General features: G+C 37.4%; 1 protein-coding gene across 13 annotated transcripts in view; it reads right to left on the reverse strand.

Moving 5' to 3' along the window:
- The window catches only part of LOC135207246 (1-phosphatidylinositol 4,5-bisphosphate phosphodiesterase-like), a 712917-nt gene that overhangs the window by 596641 nt on the left and 95238 nt on the right, over positions 1 to 21038 (reverse strand). For 4 of the 13 annotated variants that reach the window (XM_064238891.1, XM_064238884.1, XM_064238885.1 and 1 more), the window contains exon 2: positions 7571 to 7639. The exons of the other annotated variants lie outside the window; for them this stretch is intronic. The gene's annotated coding sequence lies outside the window, so the exon portion shown is untranslated. The remainder of the gene's footprint in view (positions 1 to 7570; positions 7640 to 21038) is intronic. 13 annotated transcript variants of the gene reach the window in all.

A 21038-nucleotide genomic window follows, 5' to 3' on the forward strand; every position in this document is an offset into this window, starting at 1 on the left:
TTATGAAAAAATATATTAATGCCTTTTATTCCATATCAGAAAATAACTTCGCATCATGAAAATTGCAAGCATTAAACCAGAGTTAAGAATAATTAATTTTCAAGAATAATTATTTGGGGGGCCAAGGTCCCACTCGACAGCAGAAATACTCGAAATATGAACTAACCAGGACCTGGGCAGATTCTAAAAACAGCCAAAGCTATAGCCGTCAAACGTTGCATGTGTATCAATGGGACGTCAGTGTATGATTTTGTGTATTTTTATGTTATTCAATTAGATGCCAATAGGAGGCGTACAAGTACCGTTAAAGCGCGTGTTGCATATGATCAGTAATGACAAAGAATATGATGATGTTGCAGTGGTTCCACTCACTGAACAGGCAATAAGGAATAGCAGCTGACTTTGTCCAAGTTATAGAACTATCAGAAACAGCATATGCACATGCCTTGTTAGTAAACGATTCCATTCTTTAAGATTAAATGCTGGTTGGTCCTTTTTTTAAGCATTGGGGAGAGAGCAGAATGTCTGTACCTTTCATAAAAGTTTCTAGCAATTTCCCAGTCTGATATAAGCTTTTCAATCCATGACAAGGTTTTCGTTATAACATAAGAAATTAAAAGGTTCATATTTTTCCGACTGGTGGTAAACATCATTACTTTTCCAAAAATCATAAAAATCAACTGTCTGACCTGAGAATCAATAGATGATGAACAGCAGTTGTTTTCACTTCAAATCTTTTTTCAATATGCAAAGCATTTTCATTTAATTTCTCTCTAATTTTGCGTAAAAACCAAATTTCAGAAGAAAAAAAAAACACTTTTTGATCAAACTGATGCAAAAGTTAGGCAAATTAGACCAGAAATCGCAATTTTATCACGGGCGAATGGGGGGTGGGGGATCGGCACTTTTTTTTCTTTGTGTTGTTTTTACATAGTAAATGTTTATCATGTTATATTTAGCCATCATAATGATTAAAACCATATTTATTAAACACACACACACACACACACACACACACCCAACAAAGCAGTCAATTTACAGTTCTCTTCATTCCCGTCTGTTGCTATGATTTCAACCACCCCTTCCTCCTTTTCCATTTTTTCTTTATTAATATCGCCCATCAACCGTATACACGTACGATTGCATCTGAGTAATATGCGAAAATAAAACGGCTTTTTGAATTTTCAAAAGAAATTTAAAGTAACAGCGTCATTAACTCAAAAAAAAAAATCCATCCACTGAATGAACGTCTATTTTCTTTGTCCCTTAATCGAAATCACAAATCGCAACAAAAGGGACAAGTGCAGTGACATAAACAAAACAAAGAGCAAACACTACAAACATTGTATGAGTACAGGACGCAGAATGGCTCATGAGCGACAAATGTTAAGATTTATATGTTATCCAAAATCAAAACACAAATAACACCAGTGAAAGCATCAAAAACGAAGCCAACTGATCGGGTGCTATGGACTATGGAAAGAGAAATGAAAAGGGTGGGTGAGAGAGATGAGATATTTCGGTGCTGTCTTGGGTCGATGAACTAGCTCCGTCTCATCCACTGGAGAGAGAGAGAGAGAGAGAGAGAGAGAGAGAGAGAGAGAGAGAGAGAGAGAGAGAGAGAGAGTTTTATGAACGTACGCCTGGCAGGGCAGTGTTTAGCACCACTTTCATCTCCACCCGCACTCTTTACCGAACGCACGCTCTCTCTCTCTCTCTCTCTCTCTCTCTCTCTCTCTCTCTCTCTCTCTACTATGGTGGTCGGAGGAGGAGGGAAACATCGGTCCCCATCCCCCATCCCCGGCTTCCATCCCTCCAAAGCCCCAACACCGCCCTACTTGCCCCGAAATGATCATAGCCTCCCACATCCACCCACACACTTCCACGCATTTCCCAATTCAACGGAAGCCACAAATGCTGCAATCAATACGTGCTATCAAACTCCATTTCAGAAGCAATTTCTCCCTGAAATAAAGCATTTCAGACTATTAAAGGCGTTGAACCGTATAGTTTCAGCAATCTGCGCTCAGTGAACCAAGTTGCACTTCTACAGGTTTAGGTTATTAAAGGGTAGCGGGAAGGGAAGGAAAACTCCTCATGGTGATTCAAGCTGATTGACGGATTCACGAATCATGTAGAAGATCATAAGAGCGCCTAATTATTCCTTGGCTGCTCTCTCTCTCTCTCTCTCTCTCTCTCAAAGTACAATAAAAAAAGACAAAAAAATTACAGATACCATTCAACTATGACAAATCATTCACTCTTCAAACAAAAGCAGAGAAGAGAATGAACACGGACTTCCAGCAACGGACAGAATTTCGTCGAGTAACCGATCTCGGCCAATCACTTGGAGCAGCTGCTTCTTCCCAACTAGTAAACATCACATTCGAGGAAGATTCAGAAACAGCTTTCATTTGCTTCCTTAAAAAACGCCGGATGAATTCATGTCAGCCGGGTTCTTCCAAATATTAAGTCTTTCATATCAGCATTCAGTCCAGTCACGCTACAGAAAATTCAGGAAATTCTGCGTCATGTGAGACGATCTTCGTCATACATAGCAACATTACGACAATAAATCACACTTAATAGTAACTAGAGTTGAATTAACATCACACCTATTATTCAAGTTGTTAAAAACAAAGACGCATTGGTGATCAAATCTCCTTCAGTACCTAATCCAACCCTTCAATAACGCATTACCAACTCCAATGAAACCAAGCAATTCACGTCTTTTTGAAAGGCAGCATAGGAGCTTGCTAAAATCGCTAAAACTGTTTTAATTAACAGTGAACAATAAAGCAATACAGCATTAGCAGTCAGAAGCACAGGCGTCTAAAAGTATATATCATGGTTCCGGGCCAAGTAAAAAGGACAAGAAACTGAAATAAATAAATGCGCATATATTTTTTATTTCGGTAACGTGATACAGCAATTATCTTTAGGGCTGGTTTTTCTCTGCAAGCTTAAAAAGAACAATTTCATCCCAAATGGTCACGTAAGAGCTGTTGAATGTGGTATATCTTTAAAAGTGGGAATTATCATTACTGTTGTCATTTGGCTTTCGAGGAGATATTGCAAATGGTCTTATGACTTCTCCTTTTCGTCCTCTTTCGACATATTCGAAATCGGAATACAGCAAAACCAAGATGGTGATCAAGAGTTCCAAAGCTCCTGCCATGCCCTTGTACCAACCTCATAATCGCCCGCCCCCACCCCACCCCCTCCCCTCACACACAAGAAACAAGCAAAAAATTAAATGGTTTGCTTCCTTTCTGAACTTTGCGTAATAAATTCCGTTTTATATTTCAATTGTCATTGGCATTCATTTGTGAGTGTACAAAATCTAAAACAAAAGTGGAATTTTCATTGAAAATGACTAGCCCATCAGAACTACCGAGAAATATTCCTTAATTAACTGTTATCCAACATATTTAGCTATTCCATGAAAGAAATATGAAACCAGGTCAATAATTCTTAGGAATATTGATCTAATGTGAAATTTATTCTCATTTCAGCACTGCATACTAATCGCTGATTGAAAACATAGCGTATTTGAACAACAAAAAGACGAAGAGAGACGAAAAATGCACATGAAAAGGCTGTAAACTATCACAGAAATGGTATTGTCACTTTTAAAGAATTTTTCCAACAGAAGCTAACACGTGTAGTACACAAGATGATTAACTCATTAATAATGAGGGACAAAAATAAAGATGAAATTCACAGCATTCAATGCTACATTTCATTACGTTAAAAAAACGATACAACTAAATGCTTGAGTATCCAAAGCATATCATATTGGATACCTGATTATGAATTAAAATGTCATCTTTGCTTGATACCTTATTCATGCCTACGAAACCCTCTTACAGAGTTATTACATGGAAATGCTAGATACGATCATAACGCCAAAGACTATTGAGCGGGAGTCTTGTATGATGTGTCCCCATATAAACAGTTCTGCAATCCAATGGCAATAAATGATGAAGGGAGGGAAGCCCATTTCTTTCTTCTCTTGTCTCAATTTTTCAAGGCTCTGCTCCCAATAATCCCCGAGGTCCAACCTCCCTCATAAAATAAGTCTCGCCAAAGGACCAACCATGGGTTCTTATCGCACAAGGAGACCTTATGTCACACGTTGACAGTTTCCTGGAAAACGGAAGGTCCAGATTTGGTTACATTAGAAAATACGTGCACCATACTGTGTATGTATATGTGTGTGTGCATACATACATATATATATACATATATACATATATATATATATATATATATATATATATATATATATATATATATATATAGAGAGAGAGAGAGAAGAGAGGGAGAGAGAGAGAGAGAGAGAGAGAGAGAGAGAGAGAGAGTTTATTGAGCACTACACTTCCAACGGCGATCCATTAAATCCGATGAACAATAAAAAAAAAATTATCTTTGGAACATACATACTAATGATGCATAACACTGCCAACCCTAAAAGGTCCTCTGAATGTACCTGAAAATTTGTTTTTGACTGAGTCATAAGAGCAGCGTATCTGAGAAAACTTGGAAATGGAATAAAAAAGCTGAAATGATACGACGTATGAGGAAAAAATTTCGAAACGTGAGGGAAATGTTACAAACAGGAAAAGTTGGTTAGAAGAACTAGAAATCGTCAAACTCAATATCAATTAATCAAAAGGACCATGAAAAAAGCACAGATTGTCCTTATTTGTCAAAATCATAATGTTCTGACCGTATACTACACTCCATACTATTACATTACATTGTGCGAAGTACAGTATTGTACAGTTCAATTCAGGGATTTCAAATAAAGACAAAGCATCGGTGATATCTAATCTCTTTTATATATGTAATCTTGCCTTTTTGATGGATCAGATGCCAAAGATCTTTGAACACTTCAAAACATGTAGTTCATCGTTCCACACAAAACCGCGCACGTCCCAAAAGCAGGTCAAGAGACCAAGAAGCCCTCAGAAGTCTTACCTCAGCAAAATGATAATGAATAAAAAAAAACACACACACACACACACACACACACGATCTTCATCCAGATAAGGATCCATCTCTCTACCTAATAAAATCTTCCTTGGCCCAAAGCCAGCCACCCCACAAAATTTGATTGAAATCCGTCCTCAACGTCTTCATATATAAAGTGTCGTCCACAGACAGAGAAACAATTATTCGCAAAAATAAGGATGAATAAGTCACCTTCGTCCTTTGCCGCGGTAGTCAAGTCAGCCAGAAATCACAAAACAAATAACTGTCTCGGCTAAATACCTTAAAAGAACTACTTACATTTTTTTACATTAAAAAAAATTCCCATCAAAAACTGATGAAAAACGTGAGCTATAAAACTGAAACATACAGAAGAAAGAAAACGAAAACTTGCCACGGAAATTTCTTGACAAATAAAAATTCTCCGTCCTATTTATATTATTTATTCGATTAACATCACCTAAACAGAACTTGAAAATAAACAAGAAAATTCATATTCTCCAAAATCTAAAACTATCTCAGATATTCAGGATGTTGCCTATAACGATAAATTCCAGTTGATATAGTGAAAACCGACGATGCGAAATTCAATTGAAACCTTATCTAGTCTCCAATAGATCGTCCTTTGATAAGCTAGAATTATCTAACAATCTAAACAGGTCCTGAGCACCAATGTTCATCTAAGACTCAAGATACCTGAAACAAAATTTTAGTATGCATAGAACCACCTCCTTCCGAATTCCAATCGTCATCTAAAATATACAGCGCATGAATACCAGTCGCTTTGTGGAATGCAGGTCGCATGAATAACAACTGCTAAATAAATGAAAAATAATCCATGACGCTTGAATTCTTATTGCTTTGAAAAAAAACAAGACGCTAAAATACTTTTTAGAATAAAAAACCAGGATGCTTGAATACTTATTGCTATCAAAAATATAGGATGCTTGAACACCAGTTGCTATCTGAAATACACGACACCCGACTACCAATTGCTATCTGAAATACGCGACACCCGACTACCAATTGCTATCTGAAATACACGACACCCGACTACCAATTGCTATCTGAAATACGCGACACCCGACTACCAATTGCTATCTGAAATACGCGACACCTGAATACCTGCATACTAACTGCTCTCTGAATTAACACGAATTGTCTAAAATACAGGATGCCTAAATAGCAGTTATCGCCTGATGTACAGGACGCATGAACAATATACAAATCATAAAACAAAAATCTTGAAACAATTTCACGTGAAGTAACTTTAGAAAACTAAAAATAGGAACGCAAGATACCCCGCATTTTGTCCTTTGCCAACAATAATTGTCCAGGATTCGGGACATCTCTCCTAAATTAACGGCAGCCACTGTGATTACCTAGAATTCCCCTTCTGAAGCACAAGCCATCTTTCCTGTAATGAAAGACACTGTCCCGCCAACCCCTTCAGCGCTCTTTGATTAAGGAATCCTTTCCCAGCCAAAGAAAACAGCTGTCTTGATATCGAGAGCCCTTATATTATAAGGCAAGATTGTTTGCAAAAATAAATAACTATTACTCCTTTCAAAAATAAAGAGTTGTCGGTCTGTTTCTTTATACTGATAACCCTACTGCTTAGTTTACGAATTATTCACATTATTTTATATTTACGGACTCAATGATAATTCGTTTAATTGTGAATGGTGATAAGAATCATTTCTGAGCAAAATAATGACAATCAAAATGTCGTCTTAAAATGATAAAAAAAAATAATAACTCTCACTAAAAGACGGTTAGAAGAATCGTTGCCTGAGAATCAATCATTTGGTATGTAAGGGTGGTTAACGAAAGAAAAATCAGATTTGAATAAATAATAACAAATTATAGGGAAATGCTTCTTTATAGCAAAACCTTCTCCTGGAGAAAAAAAACTTTCTGCCGGTCTTCCCATATGAAAAACAAAATCAGCATAATAAGTCTCATAAAAACCACATAAAAAGAGTTGCAGGTTGAGGAGCGTAAAATCAATAAATCTGTGAGGCGCTGTTTTGTTTCATGGCTTCACCAAAGACTTCCAACATCGAATAAAAACTACGAAAGTCTATAACGCTCTCAGTAATAAGGATCTTTGACAAAGTACGTCAAAGTTACATATATTAGTTGCGACGTTTAGAAGCACATTGTTAAAAGGCTTTTCTTCACAATGCTCACCCGGCCCCCTTGACTATGACTCACTCCTATCAACACCTGCTAAAATCTTCCACAAACCGTTTTCCGGAGAACGAGAGATGATTCATGGCTATGCGATAGAGCAGTTTATCGGTGCTGCAGCAATGACCTTTCGACCCTAAAGTGCAGAGAAAAGATTGAGAGTGACCAAATAACCCTCCCCCAACAAACCTTTTTTCTTTACAGATTCTGTTCTCATACCCAGTAAACCGTAAAAGTCCATCTTTTTTCATGCTTGATATGGGCCTCAATTCCTGTCAATAAGTCAAACGAACAGAATTCAGTTCTTTGTCATTCGCTATGTTCACATATTCACCAACATAAACGTGTCTAGGACCCCTTGCGCGTCATACATATCACTTACCTTCAAGTGTCACTTGGTGTTGAACACTTTTTCTCAAAATCTTAGATGAAACACCAACAGCCGCTTTACCTGTAAATACAAGAAAGTGGTAATTAGAAAAACAAAATAAATGAGAGAGAGAGAGAGAGAGAGAGAGAGAGAGAGAGAGAGAGAGAGAGAGAGACTGGTTAAGTATGGAGGGTAATCTGTTGTCCCAACATTAACGGCGGTCACGGATCCTTAAAAAGGAAAAATAAAAAGAAAAAATAAAAAAAACTGATAAGGGATATCGAGGACTATAGTATACCATTATCAATGTCCAATTAGATTCACTAAAATATTTGCAAACTCCCAAATAATTATTATAATCCCTAGAGCATATTCACATGAAAGGTGAGCCATTAATTAGCTCCGTATCAATAACATCACCAGAACCCCATGGCCAATCACTTCATTGCTCGGGGCAACGTTGGAACCTTCCTGTTGCGAAATACTATATAAACGCTGCACTTCCAGCTGTATTGGGTTCCTATCCAGCCAATCACACTAAAAGGGGGCGCGCTTCGTTTGCTTTGCTAAAAATATATTGACAAATACGGAAACATATATTCTCCCGTTATTTGTAACTTCAAGATTTTGCAAACGCAAATTTTGTGCCATTATTAATTCTTGAACAGGACGCTTGATCAACTGCAGTATGTATTATAAATGTCATTATCCAGTGCATGAAATGTTTACGAATAAGACAGTAAAGATTGCACTGACCTCTGAATACACCGGATGGCAATTTGCTATTTCAGCGATTAAAATATAGAACAATTCCCATTAATCTTATGTGTCATGGAGACGAACGTTCACTTTTATTAACTGTTTCAACGATGAACAGAACAACGAATGAACCGGTAGTAGGATCGCACACTGGTCATTGTGTGTGTAATCGTCTCATACCCTAGATTAAAGTTATTCAGAAATTAAAGTGAATTTGATATTAACGTGCTATTGCACGTTATAAACACACACTTACACACACACACACACACACACACACACACACACACACAAATACACCAAAGGTCGAGATCCTTTTCTAACCCTGTCCAGATAGCGTTTATAGTAGTCATTCTGACCCACGGGGAACGACATATTAGAAATGCGACATTTCTAACCGCAGTGTTAGCACCTTGAGATGAAAGGAGGAGAAAAAGAGATGTGAAGTCAAACCAAACCCAAATTCTTGGCTTTCTGGACAAGCCAGCCAGGAAGGTGTGCCGAATGGGGGATAAGCGGAACACCATTTGAATGTAAATGTTTGAAGGTCTCTCGCTCTCAAGTCACTCCTATAAAGGGGTTTCATCACTATGCAATGTATCTCGAAATCCACCACATCAAGCATCACAGCACGGAGCCATTATAGCAGAGACAAAACAAGAGTGATGCATCAAAAGAAAGGCTCCTTTTAAATAGACGAGGAGAGAAGTGCGCTAAGAAGAGAATGGGAGCGATTGACGAAATTCACACGACGTAACTGTGATGGCATTAAAATGTAGCAACTCTGATTCACCACAATATTACTGAAAATGTTGTCAAACAATCAATCTACTGTACTTAATAAAAAAAAAGTTACTTTTCATGTTTTTTTTATAAAGTAATAGAAATTTCTTAGTCTACAGCTGTTGCTAATAGTTTTTAAGATCACATGTTCCAAAAATATTTTTGAATTACTGGATAAGCTTAAAGCTAAATGGCGTTTCTTACATGTTATTGTACCAAGTCATTGAAGTGTACCTCGAGTAGTTTTTATATCTATTCAGCATACATAATATGTCTGAATATACACACACATGTGTATATTATATATTATATATATATATATATATATATATATATATATAATATATAATATATATATATATATATATATATATATATATAAAGTGTCCAGAAGAAGTCCATGATACGAGATTTTAAAAGGCTAAGTTTATTGGCATATGATACGTTTTGCACATACATCTCAGTGCATCATCAGTCTGTGAATAAAATACAAAGACATATTATAGACAATCATATAAAATTACAAGGAATTCACAATTTTAAAAAAAAATAAAGTCTAAAAAAGATTAAAAAGAGCATATATATATATATATATATATATATATATATATATATATTATATATATATATGTATACTATATTTACACACATTAATACGAGCACCAACAGTTCTGCGCAAGACAATGCAGCGTCGGCAATTCAGCACATGACAATTAAGCTTAATGAACAATTCAGCTTAGAGACAATTCTGCGCATGACGATTCAGGGCAAGGACTATTCACCACAAAGACAATTTGCGAAATAAAATAAAAACATGGAAAACGAAGAAAATTAATCAAATTAATTTCTTATTTGTAACATATTATTGAATTTTAAAAAGCAGACAAAAATATTTATTGAAATGACAAACTATAAAATATTCCTGTACAAAAATATTCATACTAATTTATTTCTGTAATTCAATGCTGTCGCTTATATTTTGTAGTTCTCTAATTTGTTTGCTCGATTCCCATATTTACTAACTAGCGTTTTTATTGCCTTAGCTATTCTCTGGCAATTTGATTTTTTTCTGGGATCGTCGTGTCCAGCTCTGATTCTCAATATCCTTTTCTCTGCGTTGCCTTGCTCCAATTTCAAAAACTCCTCAAACTTATAAAAGGTTGGGTGGTTATCACCCAATGTTAACTTAACTGAAGACTTCGGTGCCACCCTTCTAATGAGTTATTGGTCTTTGGTAGGTCTCCCTGCACCCGATCAAAAATAGTCCATAACTCAGGTTTAAAAATAACATCTCTCCAACGGCATCAGAACGGACGACCAATCCACGTATCCTCAAAATAATTCGTTAACTCTTCTTCCAATTCAGGACCATAACATCTTGCAAAGATTCAGAGACCTCGCAAATATCATCAGCGGGCACAAAAGCTAAGGCTACCAGCATATTACAATGTTTTCGAATATGCTCCTCGCTTATATATAACTGTGTAAGATTTAAAGCCCGTATTTCCACCATATGCACTGAGCCAGATGAAAAAAGCAACCACTTAATTGCGTGCCTTCAAACACATTTGAAAAAGCATTTTGAAAAGCCTTTTTAAAATCACAAAGCATAGTAGTATCGGGCGTCACATCCGGGGCTAAACTCAAAATTCTCTTTAATGCCCTTTCAAATGAATCCTGTGTTTTATTTTGCAAAAGTATACATATGACTGTGAAATATTTTCTGTTAAAACAGAGTTCCATCTAATAAAAGGCGACCATTAAAACGCCAAAAGGTAGAAAGTTAATGTTATATATTTCGGAGAACCATTGTCTCCCTCAATAGGAAAGTAATCTATGATATATGAATTACAGAAAAGTGGTATTTATTACAAGAGCTCCAGAGGTCAGCCATTACATCACTGATTGGAGGAAGATTTTATCTATAATATCTGAGTCCCATGCTCCCTTTAAGAGGTTCATCATATTTCTTTGTTTAACTAATAATGATTCTACCATCTGGCTTTTGGTCCAACAATTGTTCCTATGTGACAAATTATTGTTTATTTTATGATTATGGTCATTTATGTGGTTAAAAATAGCTGAGCTGGCCATACGTTACTGAACGTTTATGTTGTATTAATCTCTGGGGGAGTGATTTATCTCTAAAACCAATTTAGGACTGGTCACAGTTAAGGCCAGGGATTTTGTCTACTGTGTCTTTGGAGACTGGCTTTTGTTGGATGTTAATTAGGAATTTGCCTCAGGTATTTAGGTCGGTAAAGGCAAAAGGGTTTGAGTTTCCAAGTATATGCGTCAATGTTTTAATACAAGCATTCTTAAGAGCCATATTAATTTGCTCCCCAGATTTCCTGGAAAAGGAAATAGAGCTAATCCGTAAGCAGCTGTCAGCTTTAAAGTACCCTGACAATATAATTGAGAAAGCGATCTATAAAGGCCTAAACAAACATAATCTACCATCCCCCTCAAAACAAGACTAGAGATGCCCAACAATAAAATCAAAATCCCACACCTGGACGTATTGAGAAGTTGACAGAGACACTTGAAAACTAACCCTTTTGCCTTAGCCAAATCCATAACTTACATCCAACAAAACCAAGTCCCCAAAGACACAGGGAGTATATAAAATCCCTCGCCTCGAGTGTGACCAATCCTACATTGGTTTAACAGGTAATTCCCTCCCCCAAAGATTAATACAACTTAAATGTTCAGTAAGGTATGGCCAACAGAGCTCAGCTATCATTGACCACATAAATAACCATAATCACAGAATAAACTGGAATTTGTCACATAATTTATAGCAGTTCAAAAGCCAGAAGGTAGAATCAGCAATGATTAAACAAATAAAGACAATGAACCTCTCAAAAGGAGCTTGGGACTTAGATACATTATAGATAAAATCTCCCTCCAACCAGCAATTAAGAAGATTAAGAAGATATCAACTGCAGTGCAGTAACGGCTGACCTCTGGAGGTTTTGGCATAAATACCACTTCGCTGTAATGCTTATTTCATTCATTACTTGCCTTTCGAGGGAGACAGTTGTTCTCCAAATATATAGCATTAATTTCCTCCCTTTTGTCATTTTTATGGGGTCATTTTATTAGATATACATATATATACGTATAGATATATAATATGTGTGTGTATTTAAGTGTGTCGGACCAGTGTGCGTGCATACGCTCATACATGTGTAAGTGCTTAAACACAAAAACACCGAGTTGGTTGGTGATAATATGAGAAAGACATTAACATGAGCATTATACAAAATACCATTAACTATTAACAATAATGTTAATGATAAAAACCCGTTAAAATGGTAGCAGTTAGGAGGACTGAATCATTCTTTCACCTTCATCAGCAGTGACAAATAACTAGTCATAACTCCTTTGTAATAACGGACTAAAAGTAAATATTGCACATTAACCTAAATGAAATTACAAAAAGTAACCCTGTTATTGCCTGTCATAACTACACCTCAGAGCTACTTCTACTTGTAAACTTCATTTCGTCCCACGCCCTCCCACCCTTGAGCATGGGTAAGGGACAGACTAATTAGCTGTGAAATGAAGAATGCTAGAGAGGAGCAGGAGCAGGAGGAGGAGGAGGCTGGGGTGGGGGGACGGTGGAAATGGGACAGGAGAAGAAACTACAAGATCCAAAGTCAGGGTCAATTAGTTACAAGTGGAGAGATAGAGAAGAAGAAGAAGAATAAAAAAAGAGGCGGAGCGGAGTGTGTTTTCGTCTTCAAACGGAAGTGGTGGGAGGCCCTTGAAGTAAAACCAAAAATAAGCTTTTATTCCAGGGCCCTCATTTCAAGCTTAAATGGATGCGACAACTGGTCTCCTTACCGAAAGTGGTGGGGGAGCAGACGGATGGAAGCGAGGCCTTTAAGCAACTGTCTAAAATCATTTTACGGTTCTCTTAAAACAATGACGAAATACGACCAGGACACGTGGAAGATTGACTTGAGTCAAGGTCATCTCTGAGATATAACCGCACAAGCAAATCTGATATCACCGAAAGTCGTCAGTTCTTTCTTTAAAAATATTATTACCACTACTGCTGCTCCAGCTATATATAACAATCATAATATGCCAACATTTTTTTCTACAAAAATCATGATACGAGAGAGAGAGAGAGAGAGAGAGAGAGAGAGAGAGAGAGAGAGAGAGAGAGAGGCGGGGGTGGGGGCGGTGTGGAGGGGAGGGCGGGATACAAGCCGTGCATGGCTGGGCTGGATGGCTGAGGCCCATCACTTCAAAAACAGATTTTTCTATGGTAGGGGGAGGTGATAGGGGCGGAGGAACCCACCCAAAGCTGACAGGAACTTTAGTTCCGTGATGAATGCTGAAAGGTGTGATGGGTGATATTAAGGTTAGGGGAAGAGTTTGGGATATTAGTCAAAAACTAAGAGAGGAAGAGAAACTATATATATATATATATATATATATATATATATATATATATATATATATATATATATATATGAATAACTTGATCACGAAGTATATAAACGTGATGCGTATGTATAAATAAAGGTTTTTTGCCACGAAGGAAAAAGTGAAAAAGCGAGATAGCCAAGTACTTTCGGTCCTATTCGGACCCTTTACTGAGGCAAACTCAGTTTGCCTCAGTAAGGGGTCTGAACAGGACCGAAAGTACTTGACTATCTCGCTTTTTCATTTTTTCCTTCGTGGCAAATAAAACCTTTATATATATATATATATATATATATAGAACACAAGACTATACTAGAGCAGTAGTAGTTGTAGACTTACCTCAGATAGTAGAGCTATCATCAAAATCAATTATATTCTGAAAATTGCATACTTCAAAAGATATATATTTCACTCAGTATTCGTATGCCTATACATAGCATATTTAAGCGTGTATAAATAATTCAAAGCAGAGTTGACTTCTTAATTAAAATAACCCCAGAGTTCGAGAGAAGAACAAACACCGGGTAGAAGCATGTATCATTTCTATTATAATGAGGCACATCTTAAAGCAGCAGTCTTATAAGTTTTCAATGCGCCCAACTTAGCGGAATTAAAGCCTCAAAGATATATCACGACATCTCTCTTTCTCTCTCTCTCTCTCTCTCTCTCTCTCTCTCTCTCTTCCCCTTCATCTCCATCTTCTTCTTCTTCTTACTCTTCTACTTCGTCTTCTCTCTGAAGAAAAATCTGTGCTTCAAAACATTTACTTACAAAAGCAAGCTTTCTGTAGTTCGGAAACTCCATTTGTGTCCATCAGATGTGAGCATAAATTCATAGATGCACTGAATGTGCTGAATATGCAGAGGATACATAATATAAAAATGGGTTTAGAGGTTGTTTTGATATCAAGAAAAGACTTTGATAATACATCAGTAGCTAATTGCCACGATTCAAGAGATTATAAATGTTTTTGCTATTAAGTGCGATGAATAGTGTAGTTCGGCCGATACCGGTTTCAACAACTGGGCCGTTGTTATCGTCAAGGATGTCTGGCTGGGAATTAATAGCAAGTAGCTGTTGTTGCTTCAATAAACACTCTCTCTCTCTCTCTCTCTCTCTCTCTCTCTCTCTCTCTCTCTCTCTCTCACACACACACACACACACACGCTCTCGTGGGGGATCAAGTAAAGATAAGCAATCCCAACTCGCGCAAGTGAAGATGGGCACCCCCGGATTTAACCAAGTAAATAAATATAAGCACTCCCAATTCTGACCAAGTGAAGATGGGCATCCCCAAAATTCTGTGGATAACGTAAAGATACTGACAAGTGTTGTTCTAGAATTTTATTATCGAACCAAATAAAATATAAATATCTTTAAAATGGATAAATCAAAATATAATTAAAAATTATACTTAATGAATACATATTTCATGAGTACACATAAAAATATAAATGAAGAATTTAATCAAAACAATATTGATTTGCTACTGTTTCACAAAACCTATAAAATTTGTCATTGTGGTTTCCTTCTTTCCACAAAAATTCGTTTAAGTAAGAGTTCAACAATTCCCTTCTGCATCGGAGCATGCGTTTTATTCGTATTTTGTTTTTATTCCAATAACTCTCGATCGATTGAGTATGAACTCCGATAGCTCTATCAACGAAATTTAACGAGTGATTTACTGTATGATGAACAAATCCTAGGTCCCTTTGAATGTTGCAATATGCTCCCCACTGATCACTGTGAATGGTTGTCCCTGGCAAAACTACTTTCTTAATTATCGGTAATAGCGTTTCGGCATTACGCGAATAGACTATCTCCATAAAACCCAAAGCTGGTGACGAAGATGGGTCAACTATCCCAAATACCCAAATTGGATTCTGAGGAGAGCGTCCCCTGTGGTGTTTTGGTTTTTGGCTGAAGCAAGACTCGTCAATTTGCACTGTTATTCCTGGCCCACCAAGTCTAATAGGGTTTTTTTTTTTCAAAATATTTCTCGCAAACTTCACGAAAAAAACTGAAAATATCAATGACTGTCTTTTTTGAAACATTCAAAAACTTTGTGGTTTGCAATACACTCAAATCCTGACACCAGTAGAGAATGCCTTCTATCCACTTTTGTAATGAAAGCTTTGATCGATAAAAAAACGAATCTTTACGAATTGATTCGTAATACTTGTATTTGGCGCAGTTTTTGACTAGGCACTCCCAGACGTATTTATCTTGAATTGAAGACCGTTTCGTCCACTTCATTAAACTTTTACATAGAGGACATTTTAGTTCTTCCCTCAGAAGATTCTTCTGCTTCATCCAGTTTATTGCAGGAAGCGGGTCTTCAACCACCAATGGCTTAATGATTTGTTCATATAGAGAACGGTCCATGTTTGGAGGCTCTATATTTTGTATTAAGTAAAATGTTGAAGTAAAACAAACGAAAGTTCAACGATCGACTATTTTCTCAAATAGGAAACTGTTTTACTAACAGTTAACAGAAACCAGCTTGTTAAAGATTAGTATCTAATTATGTTTTTAGAAACAAAAACAAGCAATGATTTAACAATGAAAACTGAAAACAAATAGTTAAAACATCGGGTATTTCTAAATAGAGCAATTAAGGATAAGCACTCCCCAATTTGACCAAGTAAAGATAAGCACCCCCAATATGGACCAAGTAAAGATAAGCACCCCGGGAGTGCTTATCTTTACTTGATTCTCACATACATCTACACATACATCTACACAACAACAACGATGAATAGTATAGCGGATAAATACGTAACTTAATCCAGAACAAAGCTGCCATCATTATGAAGAACTATAAATGCCGTGAACTCTGGCGTCCACAAGGCCTATCTTACTATTAATGAAGAAGAGCTTTGTGACCACACAGTCGTGATGCCCTAAATTTCCAACAGAATTTTGTCAGGATTCGCGATCACTTAATTTGGAAGAAGGAAGGGTAATTCGAAGCACAGGAAATTCCTCTGGACATCAGGACCAACTTCATGATGATTACAAGATAAAATACATACATACATACATACAGACATATATATGTGTGTGTGTTCATGATATAAAATATAAAAGTAAAAGACCACGAAGAGATCTTTCGCCTTACCATAACAGTGAAAGACCCAGCACTGCCGTTTTTCCACTTTCCTTAGGGCAGTATACTTTGTATATGGACGACAAGAGTATAATATAATAATAATAATAATAATAATAATAATAATAATAATAATAATAATAATAATAATAATAATTATTCTTATTTTATTAATTATTTTTTTTTTTTTTATTTTTTTTTTTTTATTTTTTTTTTTTTTTTTGCTCTATCACAGTCCTCCAATTCGACTGGGTGGTATTTATAGTGTGGGGTTCCGGGTTGCATCCTGCCTCCTTAGGAGTCCATCATTTTCTTACTATGTGTGCCGTTTCTAGGATCACACTCTTCTGCATGAGTCCTGGAGCTACTTCAGCCTCTAGTTTTTCTAGATTCCTTTTCAGGGATCTTGGGATCGTGCCTAGTGCTCCTATGATTATGGGTACGATTTCCACTGGCATATCCCATATCCTTCTTATTTCTATTTTCAGATCTTGATACTTATCCATTTATTTTCCCTCTCTTTCTCTTCAACTCTGGTGTCCCATGGTATTGCGACATCAATGAGTGATACTTTCTCTTGACTTTGTCAATCAACGTCACGTCTGGTCTGTTTGCTACGTATCATCACCCTATCCGTTCTGATACCATAGTCCCAGAGGATCTTTGCCTGATCGTTTTCTATCACTCCTTCAGGTTGGTGCTCGTACCACTTATTACTGCAAGGTAGCTGATGTTTCTTGCACAGGCTCCAGTGGAGGGCTTTTGCCACTGAATCATGCCTTCTTTCCTGATCGTGTCCTTCATCTCTTGGTGTTTTATATCTCCTCCTTCCATTATTCCCAGGTATTTGTATCCTGTCTCATCTATGTGTTTGATGTTGCTCCCATCTGGTAGCTTTATCCCTTCAGTTCTCGTTTACTTTGCCTTTGTATGTTGACTAAGGCGCATTTTTCTATTCCAAACTCCATCCTGATGTCCCCAGATACAATCCTTACAGTCTGGATTAGGGTATCTATTTCCTTGATGCTCTTACCATACAGCTTGATGTCGTCCATGAACATCAGATGGTTGATTTTGTTGCCTCTTTTCTTGAGTTGGTACCCGGCATCCATCTTCTGTAGTACTTTTGTCATGGGAATCATGGCTACTACGAAGAGTAGTGGGGACAGTGAGTCGCTCTGGAAGATCCCTCTCCTGATATTAACCTCTGCTAGTCTTATTCCAGAGCTTGTAAGTATTGTTACATTTTTGTTTATTCCAGTTGCGCAATTGGTAATTTTTGAGGAAGCTGATGGTATTTTCCTCTGCCCCATATATTTTCAGACATTCTATTAGCCATGTGTGTGGTATCATGTCGAAGGCTTTCTTATAGTCTATCCATGCCATGCTTAGGTTGGTTTTCCTTCTCCTACTGTTCTTCATTATCATTTTGTCTATCAGGAGCTGGTCTTTTGTGCCCCTACACTTCCTTCTGCAGCCTTTCTGTTGGTGGGGGATGGTGTTTGTCTCCTCCAGGTAGTTGTATAGCCTTTCACTGATGATACCTGTTTAGTAACATTCCACATTAATTGGTAGGCAGGTGATAGGCCTGTAGTTACTGGCTATATTTCCCTTACTCTTGTCTTTTTGTACTAAGGATGTTCTTTCCTGTGGTCATCCATTTGGGCGCTTGGTGATTTGAGATACAATGCTGGAGTTGTTCTGCTATTCATGGGTGTAGGGCCTTGAAGTTTTTGAGCCAGTATCCTGACTTTTATTATTATTATTATTATTATTATTATTATTATTATTATTATTATTATTATAATAAAGCGTATCCCAAATCAGACCTACAGAGAAACCAAATCCATTCTATTTTTAAAGAATCCCAAATATCTCTTTTCTAAAAAGAGTATTGAATCGTACATGCGCCTTACGTCTAATACTTTGCATAAGAGTCCCTCTGCAACGTTGCACGATACTCTAAACCAGGGTCGTCGTTGGGGGTGGGGGCCCACTTGCCCCCCTCAAGACCCTGATGCTCCCCTAGCCTTTGAAACAAATATAATAATATAAAGATTTAAATGACAGTAAAATTCACTCCCAGGTGAATCTTGTATGGCTTCAAAATGGCCCAATATACGCAAAAATGTAGCGTCCTGCCCCCAGCTGATAGAGCTGGCTTCTCTCGCAACCCGGTCCGCATCATAAGTTCTAAACTTTGGCCCCCTCAAGAAAAATATGAAATGACGCCACTGCTCTAAACTATCAGCTGTCGCGAAGAGGGACCGATCTTCTCACGAGTACTTCTTAACAAGGCCAATAGTTAAACGCCACGCTCATTCGTTTAAAATTCACCTTCCATCTCGATGGGAACAATTCGTCTGTGTACACTTGCGATAATCACTGCAAAATCCTGCATTACGAACACTGTCTGCATTTGTAATCATCCCTGACACTCAGGCTGACGTCCTACATAGTTTCTTCTTTAATGAAAGCAAAACGATGCTTTTATTATGGTATACCTTTCTTTCAGTTATCATAACTGCCTAAGTTAATATATCTTCCAAGTCTTCAATTCTTAATACTGATTTCTTGGGTGCACTGGCATCCGTCCCCTTCCCCCCTCAACCCCCGTCCAAACAGAAATAACAAACAAACATTGAACTGATCACAGCAGACCAAAAGTTCAGTCGTTGTCACGATGTCACTAAAGGCAATCATAAACCATGGTGGATATAACTTTAGAGAGAGAGAGAGAGAGAGAGAGAGAGAGAGAGAGAGAGAGAGAGAGAGAGAGAGCCAAATATCAGGGAAAGTTGTTGGCATTAGAATTACACCAGTTGACTCCAGTCAGTCTATCAATCTGTGGACGGTTCATATAAGGCAACATGAGCGCATCACCTTTTGGCAAAATCGCCGGAGCCTAAGGACATGGGCGTTAATGAGAGAGCCGCTCAAGCGTATTAACATTTCCAATCTTCTGCAATTCCAGCGCTTAAATTCTCTCCGCAATCTGATTGGCCAGGATTTACCACAGTAGCCCCCTCCTGCATAATGACTTTCACTTTTCTTTTCTCCTTTGAGTGTGTGTGTGTGTGTGTGTGTGTGTGATGAGGTAAATAGACCTTAATATTACTCAGACGGTTTATGATGGACAAGAGCATAACTTTGCATTCATACCGTGATCACTTTTATACTTGTGTTCATTGCTCAAGGTATCGTGTGAGTTCAGCGTACAATTACTTAAATAACGAGAAAAAATGTCATTTTTTTGTCGACAAAACAGAAGACAAGACGGAGAGAGAGAGAGAGAGAGAGAGAGAGAGAGAGAGAGAGAGAGAGAGAGAGAGGCCTATACATCATAACTGGGAACCCCGAACTTTCGTGTGAACGATTTACAAGAAATTAGCAATAATGAAGTCGAGAAGAGTCGGATCTCTCCTAGAGAGTGACCTCCGCGGGTTTTAACCCGGTAAATATCCTCCCGTTGGGAATGACCGTAAAAACATCAACAAAAGAATGTGAATATCATAAATGTAAATGAACCCCAAGAAAAATGAGTCCTAGATAAACGACCGACGGAAACCGTTGATGGTCACTATCAACTATTAGATGTACCAGACCAATCTTGCTATATATGCATATCTAGGCAGACCGGAAATGACAAAAAACGAGATTCGGAAATCCATTCACTTTTAAATTTAACTGACTGGTGCATTTCCAACAGGTTACCGTGACTTAAAAGCACGAGAAATTTCACATGTGCGCTTGTTTCTGTGGGTTTTCTGTGATATTAATAATAAAATAAAATCTTCAAAAATTTTTTAAGCACCGAGCATCATCTAACCATAAATGAGAGTTCGTGCTACGTACTGTCTTAAAATAACCAGCTGGGTCTTGTAAACGGTTATTTCATCGTCATCCAAGAAACTTCTTATTTTTCTGACCATAAGCAATGCTGGTTTCTGTTAATATCTCAAACTTTCAATGATTAAATTACTAGAAACGCCCGATGGCAAGATAAGGATAGTTTTTGTTTTTTGGCCAAATATATACGTATTATCGCTCTAAGAACCAATGAATCACGGAATCTTTCTTCCCGACGCTCTCTCACCAATCCTCTTCTATCAAAATTGATTAAATCCGATTTTTTTTATTACACTTCCATGTTGAAGGTCAACCTGCCGCAACCCCCCCTCCCACCCCGTCCACCTCTCTCTCTCTCTCTCTCTCTCTCTCTCTCTCTCTCTCTCGTAAAATCCGTCTAACTCCCCCGACTGCTCGAGGAAATGGCTGTTATATGAACAGTTTCAAAGACCACAACCACAATTGATTTTTGTATTTATCTCTTGGTTCAACAAAGGACTGGAGTTTTCCTTTGATCCGGACCTTCAAAGCCCTCTCTCT

The sequence above is a fragment of the Macrobrachium nipponense genome, chromosome 32, assembly GCF_015104395.2.
Source record: "Macrobrachium nipponense isolate FS-2020 chromosome 32, ASM1510439v2, whole genome shotgun sequence".
NCBI classification, from domain to species: Eukaryota; Metazoa; Arthropoda; class Malacostraca; order Decapoda; family Palaemonidae; genus Macrobrachium; species Macrobrachium nipponense.